The 20,276-nt window shown below is 36.4% G+C and overlaps 1 long non-coding RNA gene across 2 annotated transcripts; it reads left to right on the top strand.

Moving 5' to 3' along the window:
* Positions 1–655: 655 nt before the first annotated feature.
* Positions 656–3,525, top strand: LOC121982741. 2 transcript variants are annotated; one of them, XR_006112222.1, is made up of 4 exons: positions 656–985; positions 1,077–1,267; positions 1,361–1,425; positions 3,294–3,525. It is a non-coding gene; the product is annotated as an uncharacterized LOC121982741 (long non-coding RNA). The 2 variants fall into 2 exon arrangements; XR_006112221.1 differs by having other exon boundaries at positions 1,345–1,425.
* Positions 3,526–20,276: the final 16,751 nt, after the last annotated feature.

Here is a 20,276-nt window from a genome sequence, read left to right as displayed (position 1 = left end):
GAAGGAATTCTAGCTACATCTTGTCGATTATAATATTTTGATAAAATAAAATTAGAAAATGAAAAATTACAAGAACAAATAGAGGAGTTAAATACTGCATGTTTGAATTCAAATTTTAAAAATGATCAAAGAATAAATTGGCACTTTAGATATCACAAGGGCTAAATAAAAAACTTATCAAGAAAATATATTTCAAGAAAATTTTTGATTGATCCCGTAGGAAGGATGAAAGATACAGAAAAATTCAATAATAGGTCTTATTGGAGTAATAACCTTATTAGCTTTTTTAGAAATTTTTAGAATTTTTTTGGGATTTAAACGGTTTCCTATGAGGTATTTTAGGGGATAGAATAATTGAGCTTGGATAAAATTTGTTTGGAATAATCATTTAAGTGGGAGTTGATTGAGAAATTAACTTAGAGTTTAATTAACTTGTATATGTTTGTTTCTTCTCACCTCATCCTCACCTGAACTGATTCCCTTCTCCCGTCTCTGCCTCACCTCGTGAGCGCCATCCTCCTCATCAACTCATCGCCGGAGTCGATCATCGGCTGGCGACATGCTCTAGCTTGGATCGATGTCACCGATCTCCTTCTCTTCTATCCTCTCCTCTCCTCATCGCTGATTCATGGCTGCACACGACCACCGTAGTCACCCAAGCACCACCCGCTCTCTTCTCTCCAGGTCGTGGACACCTGGTTCTCACCGGAAGCCGAGCATCCAAGTCCTTTTGGCCGTGCCCTAATTTCTCGATGTCGCTGGTTGATGTTGGTGTGAGTGTTACCGATGGTTCCTATTTGACCTTGGGCAAGGAGCCCTTGGATCTCCCGATTGCCATCAACTATTGCCCCTTTGCTTTCTGATCATTCATTTCACTCCAGCCGATCTCTGCCCTAGTGCTGGCGTCACCCTATTCTTCTGCCCGGCTCACCGCCACAACAGCATCCTGATTCCCTCTGAGAGAGATCTCGGATTTAGTTCAGGGGTAAGTCATGCTCAGTGTTGGATTATTAAGGTGTTGATTTCAAATTCTGGTTGGGATGTTGAGATTTGTTGTGTGTGACTGATCATTGTAGCTCCGACGAGGATTAAACCATGGGAGGCTAGCTGCGACCACCAGATCTTCTACTTTGGCTATCCCTTACCACTGATGTTAGTGCTAGATTTTTCCTCTTGGCTTGACGTGAAGCTTTCGATTTGAGTCTTCCAAATATACAATTCCGGCCAGACAACACTGTTCAGATAAGAAATTAGAGGCTGATAGAGGGTAAGTTGTTTGGTTTAGAGGTGGTGGATTAAGATTTAGGTTACTTCTTTGATGTGGATGTATTGATGGTGAATTAGGATATTTGAATTGAAGGGGGAGATCCATTTATGCACAGCTGCTTTTGGGTTCTTCACTGAGCTATTACAGATTTGATTTGGGTAAGTTGAGCTTAATATTAAGTATGGATTGATTACATTCTGTATTGAATTGATTATGGAATGGAGATTAGGAGTTAATTTGATTTCTAGGATTTGAGTCGGATGTGATCCATTGGACTTGTTGAATACAGTTGACATGATCTACAAACAAAGGCGGATATTTCTTCCTTGACCTCTATATAGTTCTTTGAACTTAGTGCATGATTTTTATTTATTAGATTAGGTTGCTTTACCTTGAATTCATTTGTATTGTTATCCTGCTTAATACTTATGCTTGACCTTTGATATGATCTATGTATTTCATATACAGTCTTAAACTTTGAAAATCTATATTCTGTTGTGTATTAACATGTAGAGTATGTATGGTAGGATATGTTTTGTTAACTGAGTTAACATGCTGATTATGCAAATGGTGTTATGTGTACACATGTTTAGTATGTGTCATAGGAGTTATCATGTTGATCGTGCATTTATATATTGTATGTGTACACATGTCCAGTGTTATCTATTGGAGGTTTTATGTTGATTGTATTTATGTTGTGTGTACATATGTCTTATGTGTACTATTGGAGGATCATGTCGATAATACCTATGTCAGTGATTGTATGTGTTTGGTGTGTTATTGGAGGTATCATGATTATACCTATGTGGTTGTGTGCATATGTATCTGGTATGACTATTGGAGGTTTCTTATTGATTATATCTACGTTGTAAGGTGCATACATGTGTGGTGAGTACATGTTTGGTGTGATTACTTATTATACTTGTTATTTGGAGGACACTTGTTGGATCTACCCATACCTATCAATATAGGTGATTGATGGATTATGTATTGGGGATACTTATGTTTATTGGGTTGCTGCATTGATGTTGATCATGTCGATATCATGATTATTTACATCATGTTCATCATGATATTGCATGTTGATGACCATTGTCTCCCTTGTGGTGTGAGAGAGTCGTCAGCCATTTTAGCGCCGCACACTCAGCCACTTATTGGTAGTGGTAGCTGGAGCAGTTGCCGCTTGTCCTGTCGTGCCACCCAGTCACAAGGCGTTGTGATATCTAGCGTTATGAGCAATCAGGGGTCCCATCACTATGTAGTTAGATAACTACTTAGCGCACTATCGCCTCGGCTACTCGAGAGTAGTGTTTACTGGAGGGTTGTACAATTGTCATCATCCTAACCTCTCAGCCACACAAGGGTCGTGGCAGGTGGAGGGACGGGCGGGAGTGACACCATGTGGCATGCATGCATATTTGGATATGATGCGCGGTGCATCTTGTAGAGATATATTTGCATACATGTCTAGTAGATACTAGTTACATGTGATTGTGATATGTTGCACTTGTTTGAACTATGATTGTTAGATATGATTATCATGCTGCACACATGTCATTTATTATATACTGTTGGTTATATTACTAAGATGTTACGAGCAGATCTGTTGCTGATCTCCGGTGAGTTTACTGATCATTGTACCATATATGTCGATTTCAGATTTAGTATGTGCATTTATTATGTCAGTTATGATTATGTGTATTCCTTATGTTGGATATGACTATGAGTATTCATTATGTTAGTCATGTCCAGGTGTATTTATTATGTCATTTACGATCTTGACCTTATATGTCAGTACCATATTGGGTAGATTCATTTACTATGACATTATGATCATGATATTATGTGTTGGACTCAGATTATGTATGCACATTCATTATGTCAGTTTATGATCATGTTCTTATTTCCCTGATGAGACTGTATACTTTGATCATTATGTTTTTATATAGACCATTCACTATCTTATCTATTACCCGTTGAGTGACCTGCACTCACCACCACATTTCTGTGTTGTCTTTTTCCTCAGGTAGTAGGTAGTGATTATGGAGTCGCTTGGAATATCCTGTCTGCTAGTCCCACGTCACATCATAAGATGGTATTTATTTTACTCTTGTTTTCTTACATATTTTCTTTATGGTAATGGTGTTGTGTTGGTATTTAGCCATGTGGCTTCTTTACCATTTTCAGTATTGTGTTGTGTTTAAGCCATGCCAGCACGCATTGTATCTTTTTGGTTTGTATGAGCTTTCTTTTTGTTTTTTGCTGTGTTTTTAGTACAACTATGTGGGCTGTTTTATACAGCTGCGTGGTTATGATCATTTTGTTCCAGCCGGTGGGCTGTGTATATAACTGTGTGGTTGTGTATGTTCCAACCGTATGGGCTATTGATTATTGCTTGTGAGTAGCCTTGTGACAATGCATATATGTTCCATATTGCCATAGTTACCTCCCTTATGTGCTAGTCACTATTCCAAAGGCTAGTAGCCGCCCGTGATTTAGCTCCTCCGTGTTGACCCTGGGACGAGTTGGCGGGGGCGCTGGGGGCGAGCATATTCGCCTTTTGCCACAATATTGCCATAGTTATAGGGCAGATGTTGTCCGTTTATCGGACAGGAACTCCTTTGGGGTGTGACAAAGGAATCTATTTTGTATTCCAAGATCATGCTTAGGTTAAATTGTTATACATGCCTTATTTTTGTATTTTTTTGCTTATAAATAAATTACTTTGTATGATTTCTGTTAGAAATTAATTAGAGTTTAATTTTTATAAAAAGAGAATTTTATCACTTATCAATAGGAAAAATTTTAAAATTTTCTAATCATTAAATTATTTTGTATGAATTGTTTAAAGAAAAATTATATTTATCCATTTAGAAATATCTTACAGAGTTATTTTTGCAAATTTTTTTTTTTTGTGGAACTTTATCATTTTCTCTATCTAAGAGAATTTTTTTTGAATTTTTTTTGACTATTGGTTAATTTTCTATAAATTATTTATCCAAATAATTTTTTTAATATTAAAAACTCTGAAAAATTTAATTTTAAAATTTATTTATTTTTACAAAATTACTTGCTATTATATATTCTCAGAAAATAATTCAAGATCTTTCGAGGTTAATAATTATTTTTTTAGAAAATATGTATTTATGCAAAATAAAGAATTTATTTTTGCTTAAAATAATATATATATATATATATATATATATATATATATATATATTAACCTTAGACTCTATTTTACATTTATTTCAAGTTATTTTCATGGAAAATTTTGATTTTTAATGTGATCAAAGGGAGAGAAGTGGAGATTAAGTCTAGGGGAGGGTAATTTATCCAATTTTTTTTGAACAATTTGTATTTACAAAATTTATTACCTTGTTATTTGTTTCTTAATTTACCCTAACTTAACTTGGGTTGCTCACATAAAAAAGGGGGAGATCATAAGTACCCTGTGATAGTTTTAATGTGTTCAACTAAGTCAAGTTAGGTCCTGTTGTGGTTTGATCCTTGTGTCTAAGTGTGTAGGAGTTTAGGAGCATAGGAAGTCGAGGAAAAGACGCAGCTAGCAAGAAGAACGACATGATAGAGAGTTGATGGGCTCAGTGCATCCAAGGGACGAGGCGTTGTGGAAGAGTACGCTAGCAGACGAGAAGGAAGCGCGCAGCTGTTTCGAGGGACGAGAAGCCAGAGCGGAAGGTTTCTCGAGAAGGCCGGAAAATGAGTTCGGGTGATCCCTATTCCGGATGGCTGAAATCACCCAAGCGAACGGAGCCAGAGTGAGAGCTTGGACCAAAAAGTCAATAAGGTAGTTGACTTCGGTTCGGGCGCCTATACCAAGTCCAAGCGCTCGGACGATTCGGGCGCCTAGACCAAGTCGAGGCGCCCGGACGGTCCGGCCGTCGAGATCACCTGGTTTCCCCCGGGGTGCCTCACCCAGCGGGGGCTGGATCAACATCGTTCAGGCGCTCGGTCCAGAAAGTTTATCGAAAATCAACGTGTCAAAATCCATTGTGACTTGGATAAACTTTTATCCACGTCCAGGCGCCTGAAACCCTTCTAGACACCCCGATCAGTGTAGCGACCCACCTTCTTTACTACTACCACTCTCTAGAGGTGGACGCTACTTAACTGCTAACTCTACTTAACTGGTGTGATCGAAACCACGAGGAATCTCTACCGAAAAATTTCGGCAGAGTCTCCCCTGTACCGGTGACCATATCCGTAAATACATACAGAGTATACTCAGCCACAGGCGGCTGGAACATATATTTTCACAACCACGCAGTTTAATAAATCAAATCATGTAAGTAATGAAAAGCGGAAACATAACTTCCTACTACAAAATTTTCTTATCAACTTAATAAGAAATTAAGCTAAACAAATTCTTAAATTAAGTGAGTTCTTTAGCTAAGTCTCAATGATCTCCATAGTCCACACATCACACACCGTCACAGCATCTCCTTGTCGCCTTCTTCCTTATACTTTAGCTTTTCCTTTATCTGCAGTAGGAGGAAAATAGTATCTATAAGCTAAAAGCTTAGTAAGCGCTATCCTACTCACAAAAACTCGATATGCATGTATATAAATAAAAACATGCTAAAACTGAATGCTAACATGTAAAGCTACTCATGCTCATAAATAGCGAAGAAATCAACTAACTGAAAAGCTAACATGTATAGCTACTCATGCTCATAAATAGCAAAGGAATTATGCTAACTGAAATACTAAACATGTATAGCTAATCATGCTCATAAATAGCAAAGGAATCATGCTAACTGAAATACTAAACATGTACAGCTAATCATAGAACTATCATGTGTATCAATAGGAAACTGAACTGATACATTAGCTGAACTAATTAATGCTAAACTGAGTCTAACTTGTATTCACATAACTAATTTGTGAAGTTTTGAAAACTATTTACATAATAGATCAAAATAGTAATCATGCTGCTGATGGGCCCGGCAACTGTACTTGCTGTGCGCGCATCCCTAACTAAACCCGGGATTGCAAGTTCCGAGTCTAGTAGGGTTTACTAGGTTATCTAAACCTAGGGACGACTGTGGGAGCCCAACCCAATGGATATCTAATCCAGTACAGTGCCACTGCTGAAAATAAAATACTGATTTCATAATTAATTTTCTTACCTTGCTTTAACTAGGTTATCTGAACCTAGAGGCGACTGTGGGAGCCCACCCATTGGACCGTAGTCCCATATAAGCTGAAGCAAGACTAAATAAGTTATTTTAAATGCTCCTACTGCATTAACTGAGCTATTAAAATGCCTACCGTAGCATTATATTGAGCTAAGCATTTTATCAAGCACTTGGTGTGCACTAGAACACACCCTGCGTACTGAAAATCTGTATACAAAGCTTAACATAAATCTGCATGCAAAGCTTAACAAAAATCTGCATATTAAGCCTATCAAATATCTGCATACTTTACTTATAAAAATCTACATGCTATAAAAATAGAACTGCTCATGTTATTCCAATAGCAAATAGGAAACTAGAACAACTTAAGCATGCTGTGAAAGTAAAACCAATTCAACTACTAGACATGCAATAGAATCTAGAAAATAAAGGAATCATTGCTGCATGGAATTAACAGAATATCATGCTTCATCAGGAAATACTAAACAGCAATGAAAACTAAAACTGCCCATGCTTGAAAACAGCAAAAGAAAAGAACCCGAAATCAATAGCAAATGGGTACTAAAAGATCTACTCATGTATATCTATATAAACTAAATTCACAATGCTGTTAACATCTAATCAACTTATTCATTTCCAAAAGATACAGAATTAATAGCTTGCTTTAGATACCCAAGGAATTAAGTACAGTCAATCCTGTACACTGCTCTAAATAAATCCATTAATCTACCATTAAGGAAACCAACAGATTAAACTAACTCATAATACTCAATGTGCATATATATGTATATACATCAAAACTGAAACTTAAATGCTTAATAAACACATGCTGGTCCAGTAAGCTATAAAGGAAATCAAATTGGCATGTCTAATTAAGCTACAAATGAATAAGTCTACTAAGGAACATAAACAAATAAAACAATTTGTTCCAAAATCTGAAAGCATCACTAAGGAACATAAACCACCTTGAATCCGATCCAAAATTTGCTCACAAGATAATCTGCATACTACCAATGAATTTCTGCATATAGGCTTGCTAAAAATTGCCATTTACCAAAATAATTCTGCTGCTATCTAAAGTTGATACGTGGATATGATGATACACTAGAACCTACAAGGAACCAAAGCATGATTGTTCTTCTTGTTATGTGCCAAGGCAACAAACTAAACGAAAATCACTGCTGTACGGCATGCTTCAAATTCAAGGGAAACAAGATCCGAAACTTACTATGCTAACCAAAACCTCAACAAGACTTAAGCTGAATACCAAAGCTTTAGATATGAAAACTAGGGTTCTATGGCTACTTCAACCTTTAGAGCAATAAGGAAGAAAATAACGGAAAACAAGAATCCGAAAGCCATGAAAACGAATCAAAGCTCGGAACAACTCCTACTACAGGTGAGTAGCAACTCACCTCGCTGTTCTTGGACTTACAACCGGAGAGAAAAGGCTGCTAGGATTCGGAGAAGTTGTTTCCTCAAAGATCTCTTGGTATCTACTTGTTCTTCTCGACGAGGGGATCACGAAGGTGTGGAGATCTCGCCGGAAAAAGTCCTCGTCGGCCGCCGAAGATGAGCCCTAGATTCGGCTCTGTTTCCGCCCGAGAGCCGGCGCCGTCGCGAGGGAAGGGTGAGGAAAAGTTTTTTTTTTTTGGTTTCGGGAATAAGAAATTAACCCTTTATAACCTAGGTTTTATTTCTGCTCCTTACTATAACTTAAATACATCTCGCTTCATACTTGGTTAACAACTCACGCGTAGCCCAGTTGGTTGGCTGTGTTTGGTTCATGGTTGGAGTCGCGGGTTCGAAACCCCCTTTTATTCCAATTTATTTCCTATTCCGTTTCCTATTAACTATTACTTAAATAAATTTCATTCCCTTATTAATCAGCAATGCTTGCTGGGACACTTGGTCAGCCGCTCCGCTTAAAGCATTTGTTGCGGCCGTAGGTTGCCGGGTCAAGCCTTGGCATCAGGAAATTTTCTGCAACCTTTTTAAACCTAAGGTATTTCTGTTTCAAATAGAGCTTATATATATTTCGTTCCATATATGTTCACAAACCACTGGCGGAACACTTGGCTAGTCGAATTTGCTTAAGGTTCTGCTTAATCGGAGGTCTCCAGTTCGAATCTCGGCTTGGACCACATTTTTGCTGAAACTTCTTTCGTTTAGTAAAAATACCAAACGACCTCCAAAAATTACATAAAAATATTCTAAAAATCTCTAAAATATTTCTATAGTATTTCTAAATTTTTATAAGGACTTTTAGGACTCCAAATATTGAAATTTGGGGTGTTACAATCAGGACTATAAATACAGCCCTGATCCCAGAAGATAAATACATCATTTGTAAATGTTCTACCTTTTGTTTGGCTTTGTATTTGAGTACTTTAACTACTGTAAGAGACTTTCTCTGCATGAAGGAGATTTGATAGTGAGCTTTACTTATCTTGGATTAGTAATCCTCTAATTGCAAACCAAGTAAATGATCCGCCTCTTCCTTCTTGTTTGTTAATTAGTTTCTTTTTATACAAGTGTTTCTTAATAAGAGCTTATAAAGATCGAGAAAAGGTGTTCATTTTTTTATGCAAGGCAATTCACCCTTTCTTGCCGGCCTCCAAGGGACCAACAGACAAGATACTCCAAGGGACTCCACAATCATCTACCTGCTACTTGAGGAAAAAGACAATACACAAATGGGGTGGTGAGTGTCAGTCACTCAATGTGTAATAGATAAGATAGTGCATTGTCTATATAAAACATGGAGATCAAAGTATATAGTCTCAATAAGAAATTAAGAACATGATCATATACAACATAATTAATGCACATAACCATAACTGACATAATAAATGCACATATCCAATATGGAACCGACACATACGGTATAGTGATCAATAAACTCACTAGGGATCAGTATTAGATCTGCTCATAACATCTTAGCAATATAACTAATAGGATATACATGTATGATATATGAACATGTATGAAGTATGACAACTATATGCAATAATCATATCTCAAGCATGTGCAACAATCACAAGCAAATGCAGATATATCTCCAAAAGATGCATTGTGCATCATATGTGGAATGCACGTGCATGCAACATGGTCACTCTGCCCACCCCTCAAGACACCATAATACCTGTGTGACCGAGAGGTAGGATAATAACAACTATACTACCCTCCAGATACCACTATAGAGTGGTCGAGGTGGATAGTTTGCTAAGTAGTTATGTAACTATATAACATCGGGGTCCCTGATTGCTCACATCTCTAGCCCCCTGACAACTATACTACCCTCCAAATATCACTACACACGAGTGGCTGAGGCGGACAGTGTATAAAATTGAGTGGCCAAGTGAGCACTGTTGGTGCAAGGTGCACCAGAATCGAATATGAGTTTTGATATTGTCAAAGGTTTAAGTTAAGTCTTGTTGTGATCTAACAAGTTAACTAAGTGTGCAAGATGTTTACTCAATCGAAAAAGTCTTAGGAGATCGTGGAAGCCAGGCAGGAAGCCCAAGTGGGTCGATAGGACCCAACACTTAGCAGTGAAGCTCAATAGGTCTGGAGGACCAAAGATCGAGAGAAAATCCTGATGAGCCGATCCGATTCTAAGCAGCAAAGTCCAAATAGGTTTGGAGGACTAATGTTTGGTAGGTAGGTTGAGGTAAGTAACTGAAGAGGAACAATAGTAAGGTTGTGTTCCAGAAAGGACTAAACCCTAGGTCACTAATCCAACTGAAGAAATCAGGAATGTTTCCAAGTTGAGATCAAAACAGCTTTACTGTCATTTACTATTCATGCATCTTATATTACTGTTCTAACTTTGTTTTATAGGAATATTTTATTTAACACTATTTTATAGGAATTGCCCTGATTGGTCGACCGAACCCATAGATCGATCGACCGAACCAGGTTAACACAGAGCAGTTATAAGATCAATCCAAAGTAAAATGGAAGCCAGACTGATCGGTCGACCGAAACCTGGGATCAGTTGACCAAACAATAAAAGCTTTAATGAAGAATTAATGGAGAATCTTGGTGAATAGGGAAAGTACTCTATTCAATCGACCGAACAAGGTGATTGATCGACCGAACAATTAATACACTTAATGCAGTGAAGATCGAATCTTGACGAACAAGGAAATCTAGGTATTCAGTCGACCGATAGGGAGATCGGTCGACCGAACATCTTTTCAGTCGACCGAACCTGGCTTATAAAAGGAGAGCTCGAGATCTGAGCCAAAGTAACTCAGTAATCAAATTTCAATTCACTCTGTGCTAAAGCTTTCATTCGTGCTGCTCTGCTATTCATCTTCAAGCAAGCTACTGCTCCAACAAAGTGCCGACAATCTTCATCAATATTCCTGTCAGTATATTTTATTCAAGCTTACATTGTATTTAATTTGAAAGAAGATAATAGTTTGTTACTATCTTCTACTTGCATTTGTATGCATTGCTTCTTTTTGAAGATTTAGGAAAAAAGAATTATAGCGGATTGTCCAACGGTGTGATCAAGGATCATGGGTCTTGAAGTATGAGTCGACATAGGCTTTGAATCAAGTAACTATCTGAGTCATTCTTATTACTCTTTCTTTTTTCCACTGCTTTACTTTGATTTTTTTTGTTTCGATAAAAGAAAAAGTTTTTAACGAGTGATATTCACCCCCTCTATCGCTTCATTTCGATCCTTTAATTAGTATCAGAGTCTGTTAACTTTGAAATTACTTAACAGTTTTTAGAGCAAATTAATTTTTTTTTCTTTTTTCCTTAAAGATATTTTTCTTATACACTTATTTCTTTTATCTTGCACCACTCATCCCAAGATGTGAGCTTGGAAATTTTTGTTCTTTTAATTCTGTGATTGTAAGAATGTTGAATTCTTGCCAAGAGGGCTACAACACTGTCTATCCCCCCTGTTCAAAGGAGAAAACTTTAGCTACTGAAAGAATAGAATGGAGTGCTAGCTCAAGTCCGACATAGAGCTTTGGTTCACCATACTTAAAGGGTACACATCTCCAATGGTATATAGAAAACCAATAGAACCAGAAGATTGGACTCCCCTGATGATCAAGAAGGCATAACTGAACTACAAGGCGATTAATACCATCCAATGCAGATTCATTATGGAGGATCTGAACTGAGTTGGGCCCTACGACAACGCAAAAGAACTTTGGGATAATGGGATCATCTAGTAAAATTACATGAGAGAATCAACAAATCAATGGTAAATAAGAGAGATCTCTTGTTAAATAATTTATTTAATATTAAAATGCTTACCGGAGAAATGACCACCCAACTACACGCTCGACTCAAAGACATACTAAATGACCTCCACTTGATTGGACACCACTTGGAGAATTGTGACACAATAAGGTATGCTCTGGCCATCAATAGTAGATACCTACAAAGTTTCCAAGGATCTTTCAATTCTTAAATTAGACAAATTATTTTGTGAATTACAATTACAGGAGCAATCTAACTTGAGCCAAGTCGAGAAAGGGATTGCCTTATATGCAGGACCAAGCAAGGAGACCAAATTAATGTAAGGAAATATGTTGCTAAACACGCAAATGCGCAGCGGAAAAACATATTTCCTCCAGAAGATCCATGCGAAGGGAAAGAGAAATTCCTAAATATACTAAGTTTTCTAACATAGCATGAGAGATTATACCTTTGTAGCGTGCTCACGGACTCCCGACAGCTCGGATCACAGCACGATCTCGCATTCGCGCCTCTACGGTATCCACACGAACAAACGTTTGTTTGTCTCACAAACTCACAAAAGGAGAAAGGTTATGCTAGCAAACTTGAAAGTGAATTTCGGCCAAGAGGAGAGGAGCAAGGAGAATGAAGAGAATTCATCCCAAAAATGAAGAGCAAAAAGCTTAAGTATTTTCATTCAATGAAAATACTTAATTAGCATTAATAGCCTTAATGGGCATTTACACTCCATTAAGGACCAAACTTGTAACTCCTCATTTCAAATGAGTATAACTCTTCATTTCAAATTCAACTTCGAAAATTGAATGAAATGAATAATTAAAATTTGAAATTCAATAATTATCTTCATTAAATCTCACTTGAGTCTAACTCAAGTCTCCTCACTTGAGTTTAACTCAAGTCTAATTCACTTGAGTCTAATTCAAGTCTAATTCAATCGAGTCTTACTCAATTAATCCTCATGCAATTCAAATTCAATGAATCACTATTTCATTAATTCAAATTGACTCCTTGAGTCTAATTTGAATTGGACTTAATCCAACAATTAGATCCAATTGAGTCCAACTCAATAAGTCCAATTTGGATTAGACTTAATCCAATGATTCATCATATGAACCCATCTCCAAATCTACTTATTCTTTGTATGTGACCCAATAGGTTCTCGTAACGTTGGCAATGTACCCAAATCAACATTTAGATACATAAGCAATGAGTGACATCTAGCAAGGCATCATTGCTACCCAAGTGACGAGAATGTCAAGATCTGACCTAACCTATCCGTGGCTATTATCTTGTATGACTTTGTCCCTCTATCCTTGATATCTAGGTTGATCAATGAGGCATAGACCATGTCATCCTCTTATCAACCTTTGTGTTTCTTGATCTCTAAGTAGACACACTTAATCAAATAAGCTCAATATCTCATATTGATTCATTTGTGCATGACCATGCTTTCTTGTGTCCTACTAATCAAGGGGCCCACATATATCGCTTCCGTCATATGGAAGGGATAGATCCCATCTACATCACTCACATCCCTCCACATAATTCATTGCATACCCAGTGATCGACTTTATTGTCCACCTTGTTACAAGTGTGCCGATACCAAAGTACACAACTTCTTATGTAGGGAACCGTAGCGACTTCAAGTCTAAGGACTATTCATACCAATAGTCACATGAGAATGTTTATGACACTCATATAACAATCCATGAAACATTCTCATGGCGGGTCATTCAGTATATATTCTCTAATATATACCCATGTATCAACTTGATAACTCATATCCATGACTTGTGAGATCAAGTCATCCGTTGACTTACATGCTAGTCTCAACGCATTAATATTGTCCTTGTATATTAATGCTCGACTAGGAACAGTTAAGAGTAGTGTTCTCTACAATATCTCACTATCAATTCAGCCAATTGATATATTATAGATAAGAACCTACTACCCAAGGACATTATTATACTTATTCAATTGGCACTGAACTGAAATAAATATAATAACCAACTTTGCCTTTTATTAATAATGATATATGATACAAAATAAGTTCTTTACAATCATCTCATAATTGATACTAGGCCTAATACTAACAATTAAGAACATAGAGTGAATCAGAAAGTGAGTCAGACTTGGACTCAACAAATGAAGAAGAACTGGTCAATATGGTCCAAAGACTGCTAACAAGGTGGTAAAAGGCGACTACGCTCGCCCCCAACACCCCCGCCAACCTGCCCCAAGACTAATATGAAGAAAATGATAAAGCTAGTTAGCCTCATTGACTATCCCTAGGATGACCAGCCCGACCCTATGAAAGTTTCTACTAGCCATCAGGGTAAATCGAGAAGCGCACGCAGCGGCCAGCCCAAAAGCCCAATATCCTTTAGTTGTGCTCCCCATTTAGAGGAAAAATTCTTGCAAATATGCCATAGCTCGGGATCAAACCGCGGGTGCCTGGGTGACAACCTGGATATCTTATTGCAGCACTATAGCCCCGGGGACCTGAAGACTACTAACAAAAAAGAAGTTCAAGAGGAACACCAAGAAGATACCAGTCGACCAGACTCAAAACAAATCAGAAATGATTTGTTACGAGTGCAACAAGAAGAGACATTTTAAATATGAATGCCCAAATCGGAAGGAAAAAAAGTCTAAGTCGACAAGAAGGAAGAAAGCCCTCCAAGCAACGTGGGACAAGTCATCTTCCGAGGAGTTCAACGTGGAAGAACCGAAGTACTCGAGCCATCTTGTCTTTATGGCAAGAAACGAAGATTCTTAGTCCGAGGAAGAATACGAGTTCGAGACCGACATCGAGTCTGAGAGAAGCCATGGATTCATATCCGTTTTCAAAGGTCCTGATATGGTAACATTTTATTCTAAGTTAAATTTACTTAAAGTAGTTAAACGTTTGTTTAAAAAATTAACAAAATCTGAGAAATAAAATAACTTACTACTTAAGAAAATTGACCACCTTAAGGAGCAAGTTAACTTGAGTCACTCGACTAACCAAGTTCAAGTTTGGAACTTCAATTCAAGTTGCAAAACTTGAGGAAGAAAATTTCAACTTGAAGGTCAAGTGGATCGACTCAAGAAAACATTGGAAAAGTTTGAATTTGGATCTAAGTATCTAAATATGGTACTTGGATCGCAACGAGCTATGTATAACAAATCCAGAATTGGCTATAACCCAAACAAAACCAACAAACCATATCTATCATTAATTAGTCAAAATGTTAGAAATCAAGTCCAAACATGGATTGCTAAATCATGCTTAACTAAACCAATTAAATTAAACCAATATTTGATCCCTACGAGTCAAATTCATTTCTTAGAGAGACCATATCTAAGCTATGACTCGGGGGAGGGGGGGGCAAATAGAAAAACTGTTCAACCTACTTGATTAATCAAATACACATGCTTAGGATTATGTTTACTTTTCTTCTTAACTTAGAATGGTTAGTTGAAAAGGTTTACCAAACTCTAATAACATAACATCAGAATAGATTGGGATGATAGTACGCCAAGGAAACTTTGTCGAAGGCATGCCTAGGCTGAATCTTGTGTATTCACCTGGTGCACTAGGCTTAGTGGATTTGGCTAAAGCTACCCCAATCAAATATAGATTAGTTAGACCAAAATCTAGTATTATGTTTTTTTAGATTTTGGAAAGTATTCAGGAAGTGGTCCACCGTTGATATGTAAGAAGGCCATATGCCTCGCCATTGACTTAAAACTTATCCTTAGGAAGCTCACTTGATTAACCCAAAGCTAAGTTTGAATCTAACATGGGTTGAGCAACCTTTTCTTAATTCAAAATTAATTATAAACTTAATTAAAAAAATTAAGTAAACACAATTAAAAATTAAGTCAAAGTTAATTATAAAATTAATTCAAAATTAATTATAAACTTAATTACAAATTAATTTAAAGTACTTACATACAAAATTAATTAAAAAAGTTCTTACAAATTTTCTAACCATTTCTTTGGAAATTATTTAACTTTCAAGTTTTCAAAACCTTAGAAATTATCAACCTATTTTTCAAATTTCTTATTTTTGAGGCTTAGAAATTTCAATACTTAGAAATTTTATATTTTAAACACTTAAGAAAATTTGACTTTCAAATTTTAACCTTTTGATTCAATGCACCATATTTAAAAATTTTATCTTAGAATTTTACATAGAAAATTTTTAAATTTATGCTTTCTAAATTTTTATCACTTTGATATGAAAGTCTTCAAAATATTTTCAAAAATTAAACTTAATTCTTTTCCAAAACTTAAAAATTTTGTGATTTTTTTTCAAAACTTATGTTAATGAAATTTTATTTAAAAGTGTCCAATACTTATTTTTCTCTTACACTCCAATCTTTTTTAAACTTAGGGGAGAGTTAAGTTAAAATACTTGTTTACTTATTTTTGCTTATATTATAAACTTAACTGTGAACCTTGGTTATCAAACATCAAAAAGGGAGAGATTGTTGGTGTAAGGTGCACCAGAATTGAATATGAGTTTTGATGTTGTCAAGGTTCAAGTTAAATCTTGTTGTGATTTAACAAGTTAACTAAGTGTGCAGGATGTTTACTCAACCGGGAAAGTCTTAGCAGATCGTGGAAGCCAGTCAAGAAGCCTACGTGGGTTGAGAGGACCCGACACTTGGCAATGAAGCTCGATAGATCTAGAGAATTGAAGATCGAGAGAAACTCTCGATGAGCCGATCCGATCCTAAGCGTTAAAGTCCAAACATGTTTGGAGGACCAATGTCTACTAGGTAGGTTGAGGTAAGCAACTGGAGAGGAGCAACAGTGTGATCATGTTCTGGAAAGGAACAAACTTTAGGTCGCTGATCCAACTGAAGAAATTAGGAAGGTTTTTAAGTTGAGATCAAGACAGTTATATTGTCATTTACTACTTATTCTTCTTATATTACTGTTTTAACTTTGTTTTACAGGAATATTTTGTTTAACACTGTTTTGTAGTAACTAACCTGATTGTTTGATCGAACCCATGGATTGGTCGACCGAACTAGGTTGACACAGAGCAGTTATCAGATCGAGCCAAAGAAAAAATAGAAGCCAGGCTGATCAGTCAACCAAACCTAAGGATTAGTCGACCAAACAATCAAAGCTTTAATGAAGAATTAATGGAGAATCTCGACGAACAGGAAAAGTACTCTGTTCAGTCGATCGAACAAGGTGATCGGTCGATCGAACAATTAATGCACTTAATGCAGTGAAGATTGGATCTTGACGAAGAAAGAAATCGAGTGTTCAGTCGACCGATAGGGAGATCAGTTAATCGAAATGATCAATCGGCTGAACAACTTTTTGGTCGACCGAACTAGGCTTATAAAAGGGGAGCTCGAGATCCAAGCCAAAGCAACTCAGTAATCGAATTCCAATTCACTCTGTGCTAAAGCTCTCATTCGTGCTGCTATGCTACTCATCTTAAGCAAACTACTGCTCTAATGAAGTATCGATGATCTTCATCATTATTCATGTCAGTATATTTTATTCAAGCTTGCATTGTATTTAATTTGAAAGAAGTTAGTAGTTTGTTACTATCTTTTACTTTCATTTGTATGCATTATTTTTTTCCTAAGATTTTAGAAAGAAGAATCATAGTGGATTGTCCAACGGTGCGATCAAGGATTGTGGGTCTTGGAGTAGGAGTCGATATAGCCTCCGAACAAAGTAAGCATCTGAGTCATTCTTATTACTCTTTCTTTTTCTGCTGCTTTCGTTTGATTTATTTGTTTCGATAAAAGAAAAAGTTTTTAACGAGCAATATTTACCCCTCCCCCCCCCCCCCCCCCCCCAACCCAATTGCTTCATTTCGATCCTTCAAGCACGATAGGACTAGCTTCATTCCAAGTTACCACTCTCCCATAGTGGTCGAATGGACATCTAACATGTTTGATGACTAGCTCATGCCATAAAGGAGAAAGTGGTCATCAACATGAAAATATATGAGTAGCGACTAGTTTATTTCACAAGGGAGCAAATGGTCGTCAGCATGTAGTACAATAATGAACATGATGTAAATAATTATGATATTAACATGATCATCATCAATGCAACATACCAATCATCATAAAATACCTCTAATACCATGATCCATCTAACACCTATATCTATAGGTATGGGTAGATCCAACAAGTGCCTACTAAACAACATATACAATAAGTAGCAACCCAAACACGTGTAACAACCCAAATTTCCTCATTTCGAGTCCTAATAGTACTTAAAAATATTTAGAAATGCTTTAGAAAAATTCTAGAGATTTTTAGAGTATTTTTATGCAATTTTTGGAGTTCGTTTGGTATTTTTACCAAAAGAAACAAGTTGCAAAAAATAAAGAAAATTAGTCAAGATTCGAACCTGCAACCTCCGGCCGAACCAAACCTTAAGCAAATCCGGCTGACCAAGTGGTCAAGCAGGCGGTTCTATTTAGAAAAGGTAGCAAAATTTATTTAAAATAATTAACAGAATATTGGATTATAAAAGGGATAAGTTGATGTTGGATTTGTTTGTTTAGAAAAGGTAGCGAATTTATTTAAGATAGTTGACAGAAATATTAAGTTATAAAAAGGGAGAACTTAGGGATTATTTTCCAAAACCTAAACCTCTCCTCTCCTTTTCTCTCCCGACGGCACAGCGTCTCCTGTTTGGGCGAAGGAAAAAAGGGGGGGATCTAGGGTTCCTCTCCGGCGGCCGGCCAAGGGAGATTTCCGGGAGATCTTCACATGGTTGTGATCCTCTCGTCAAGGGGAAACCATGAGCACGAAGGAGGGGTCGAAGCTTGCAATTCCCGCAAACCCTAGAAGTTTTCTTTCCAGTTGTAAGCCCAAGAACGCAAAGGTAAGTGCTTCTCACCTGCAGTAGGAGTAGTTTCGGACCTTTGTTCTTCTTGAATTCGAAGCATGAGAAGCGCTTATAGTACATATTTTTAATTAAGCCTATAGTGCAGATTTTAGTTAAGCTTATAGTGCAGATTTTTATGTAGGCTTATAGTGCAGATTTTAATTAAGCTTGTAGTGCAGATTTTTAATTAAGTCTATAATGCAGATTTTAATTAAGCTTATAGTGCAGATTTTTATGTAGGCTTATAGTGCAGATTTTAATTAAGCTTATAATGCAGATTTTTATGTAAGCTTATAGTGCAGATTTTAATTAAGCTTATGGTGCAGATTTTAATTAAGCCTATAGTGCAGATTTTAATTAAGCTTATAGTGCAGATTTTTAATTAAGCTTATAGTGCAGATTTTTATCTAAGCTTATAGTGCAGATTTTAATTAAGCCTATAGTGCAGATTTTTAATTAAGCTTATAGTGCAGATTTTTATGTAAGCTTATAGTGCAGATTTTAATTAAGCTTGTAGTGTAGATTTCTTAGAGCTTAAAATGCAGATTTCTTTAGAGCTTGTAGTGCAGATTTCTTAAGAGCTTATGGTGCAGATTTCTTTAAAGTTTATAATGCAGATTTTTGGTGGAACTTGTAGTGCAGATTTTTGGTGGAATTTATAGTGCAGATTTTTTGTGGAACTTGTAGTACAGATTTTTGTTGGAACTTATAGTGCAGTTTTTAAAGAAAAAGATTATAGTGCAGTTTAGTTAAGTATTATAGTGCAGAATTTATGTTTGCATAGTATGCAGAAATAGTGTAGCATAGAATGCAGAATTTTGATTAGTATAGTATGCAGAATTTTGATTAGCATAGTATGCAGATTTTTATTTATGCATTTCAAAGTTAGAATTTGTTTGAACATTTCAGTTTTTAAAGAAGCATTCTTTTATTAGAGGTATTAACAAGTATAAGAAAGATAAAGAAAAGAAAGAAAAAGGCCAAGGCCTTAAGTAGATCCCAAAGTCAAGACTTTAGGGATTTTGGCACACAAGGTGCTCGTTAAAATGCCAAGGCATTTAAAGAAGAAGTAATTAAGATAAATCATCTTATAAATCAATATTTTACTTTTATCAGTGGAACTGTGCTGGACTCTTAGTTGTCCTTGGGTTGGGCTCCCATAATCGTCCCTAGGTTTAGATAACCTAGTAAACCCTACTAGATTCGGGACCAGCTATCTCGGGTCTAGTTAGGGATGCGCGCATAGTAAGTACAGTTGCCGGGCGCATCAGCAGTTTGATTATTATTTTTATCTATTATGAAAATAGTTTTCAAAACTTCACAAATCAGTTTTAGATTTATTTTATTCACATGCATATTCGAGTTTTCTGAGTTAGATAGCGCTTACTAAGCAATTTTGCTTATAGTTGCATTTCCTCTTACTGCAGATAAAGGAAAGGAAAAGTTATAGCAAAGGAAGACGACAAGGAGGTGCGGATAGATGTGTGATGCCTGGACTATAGAAACCTTGAGATTTAGTTTAAGAATTTGTTTAGATTCCTAAAATGACTTCACGTATTTAGAATTCTTTCATTTAAATTGTCATGCACATTAGACCTATTATCTAAGTTGTACTAATGTTGCATGCATGTTTAGATTTATACATATATTTCAGCATGATTAGATTGATATGTAGTTTTAGATATGAACATATACTTGAGTAGTATGTATAGATAAGTCATTTAGTCTTCCGCTGCCAGTTAATCGTATGTTTAGAAAG

Source organism: Zingiber officinale, chromosome 5A, assembly GCF_018446385.1.
Source record: "Zingiber officinale cultivar Zhangliang chromosome 5A, Zo_v1.1, whole genome shotgun sequence".
Lineage (NCBI taxonomy): Eukaryota > Viridiplantae > Streptophyta > Magnoliopsida > Zingiberales > Zingiberaceae > Zingiber > Zingiber officinale.
Note: the sequence above shows the minus strand (reverse complement) of the source record. Positions and strands in the feature narration are given on the sequence as shown.